The 2,225-nt window shown below is 57.9% G+C and overlaps 1 protein-coding gene across 1 annotated transcript in view; it reads right to left on the minus strand.

Annotated features, from left to right (window-relative positions):
* The window catches only part of ABCB9 (ATP binding cassette subfamily B member 9), a 33,402-nt gene that overhangs the window by 11,951 nt on the left and 19,226 nt on the right, over positions 1–2,225 (minus strand). The gene's annotated exons all lie outside the window — the stretch shown is intronic.

Genomic DNA, 2,225 nt, shown 5'->3' on the forward strand with positions numbered 1-2,225 from the left:
GGAGGAACAACTCTGAAAAGGAGAGTGAGAATGTAGTCCACACCCCTGACCGGTACAGGTAGACCGGTGGATGGGTGCTGAATGGGTGGATGCTTTGTACACGAGCCTTGGTGCCCCAGTAGGTTGTGTATTGTGCTGCTAGCTGCGAGGTTGGCGATTCAAACCCACCAGCCACTCCTCGGGAGAAAGGGGAGGCTTTCTACTCCTGTAAAGATTTACAGCCCTGGAAACGCCCAGGGGCAGTTCTACAGTGCTGCACTGAGTGGCTGTGAGTCAGCAGTGACTGAGGGCCATGGGTGTGGTTTGAAGCACTGACCTTTGTCAGAGCAGCCTGCGAACCCATGTGTCCAGGGTCCTGGGCGCTAACTCTCTGTCCACCCAGCAAGGGAGGAACCAGGCTCCACGGAGGCACTGGGAGCAGAGAGCAGTGATGGAGCTCCGGCCTTTCGGCTGCCCTGGCACTTTTAATCCCAATTTTAAAATCGAGTCTAAACTGATGTCATCTATAAAGAAATACGACCTCTAGTGCGACCTCTAGGACACTGGCTGGCTTGACATGCTGTGAGGGGACCCTGCTGGTGCCCGGCTGCCAAGCAGAGGGCTCGAGGTTTGAGGCTACCCAGAGCTTCCTTGGGAGGAAGGTCAGCTTCCAAGATATCGGCGGAATGCTTGCACCTTATAGCCCATCTCTCATGGCGCCATGAATGGATTCTGACTCATAGAGGCCTCACGGGACACAGACCAGCTGCCCCTGTGGGTTCCTGGGGCTGGAAGTCTTTATGGGAGCAGAAAGCCTCATCTTTCTGGGGAGGACAGGCTGGTGGGGTCCAAGTGCCGGCCTGGGGGTCAGCAACTAATACGTAACCTGCGATGCCCTCCATGAGGGTGGCATCCTGGGAAGCACTCTGGGGGTTAAAAAACAAAAGAAACCTGCAAGTCTGGAACTGAACCCCCTCTTCACAAAAACCCCAAAACCTCCCCAGAAAATCAACCGTGGTTGATGAAAAGGAGAGCAGTCGCGGCATCACAGTTCAGAGGTCGGGAGTAAAGGAGGGGCTAGAACAGGAGAAATCAGAGTGGAAACGGAGGTGCCCTGGGGGGCTGCCGGGGATGAGCCCAATCCAAGTGCAAGAAACTGCTGAAATCCGCCCTGTAAGCCTTTAGCCAATTCACAAGAAGTTTTTAGAGAAAACAGAAACCCTTGGGGGCAGAGTTCCTGTCCCACAGGGTCACTCTGAGGGGCTTTCCTGAGCAGGGGGCAGGGAGCATGGCGGGCAGGCGGGGTGGGCCTGGGTTTGTGTTGCTCACAGAGGGGGCAGGCTCCACAGCATACCCATGTTGACCCCCGTCTTGTCTCGTCCTCACTCCCATACTCACATAGACGGGGGTCACCTCTCAACTGAACCATAGGCGCCCAACCCCAACTTCCACCTCAGCCTCTGCTTTGGGGGGGATGTCCCCAAGGCAAACACTAGGAGAGAGACCTGGTGTCTGCTCCCCTCCAGACGCCCACAGGGGCAGGTCTCCTCTGTCCTGCAGGGTCAGGGCGAGCAGGAAGCCCCTCGATGGCCACCAGCTTGGTTTTGAGCGAGTGAAGGGTGGCAACTCCAAAACTACAGCCCCCACCCCCACCCCCATTGTTCCAGCCCCCACCCCTGTTGTTCCTGTCCACGGTGCTCCTTCTTCCGCACAGGAGTGTGGGTGGCAAAGACGCAAAGTCCTCAACCCGACCAGCAAGAGTGTTGGTTTGAACCCACCCCCCAGCAGCATCTGGGGGGACACTGCTGGCAACCTGCTCCCAGAAAGCTTTCCAGCTAGAAAAACCCTGCCACACAGGGTGGCTGGCAGTCGAGATCGGACAGGTCTGCCTGTGGCCTGTACCCCCTACAGGATGTCGTCAGCCAGCCGGGCCACCCTGAACCTCTCGGCTTCTTTTTCTGAGACAGGGGAACGTGACCAGCAGGCAGCCCCCTCCAGTGCTCAGGGGCGCCCTCTGAGGGAGCCCTCCACAGGAGATAGGTGAGGCCGTCTGCTTTGGTAAGGCCTCCCAGCCTGGGAACCCTTGGAGGCAGATCTCCCCTGCACGAGGAGGAATCCACCTTGCAGCTGGGGCGTGGGGGGCTGCTTGTGACCCCCGTGGGCCAGGGTCAGAGTGTTTGGTGGCAGGTTGGAGGTTTAAAGCTACCAGCCACTCCTCGGGAGAAAGACAGGACAACTTCTGTTAA

Source organism: Echinops telfairi, unplaced genomic scaffold, assembly GCF_000313985.2.
Source record: "Echinops telfairi isolate 266 unplaced genomic scaffold, ASM31398v2 ScPeMD7_7412;HRSCAF=8450, whole genome shotgun sequence".
Classification (NCBI taxonomy): Eukaryota; Metazoa; Chordata; class Mammalia; order Afrosoricida; family Tenrecidae; genus Echinops; species Echinops telfairi.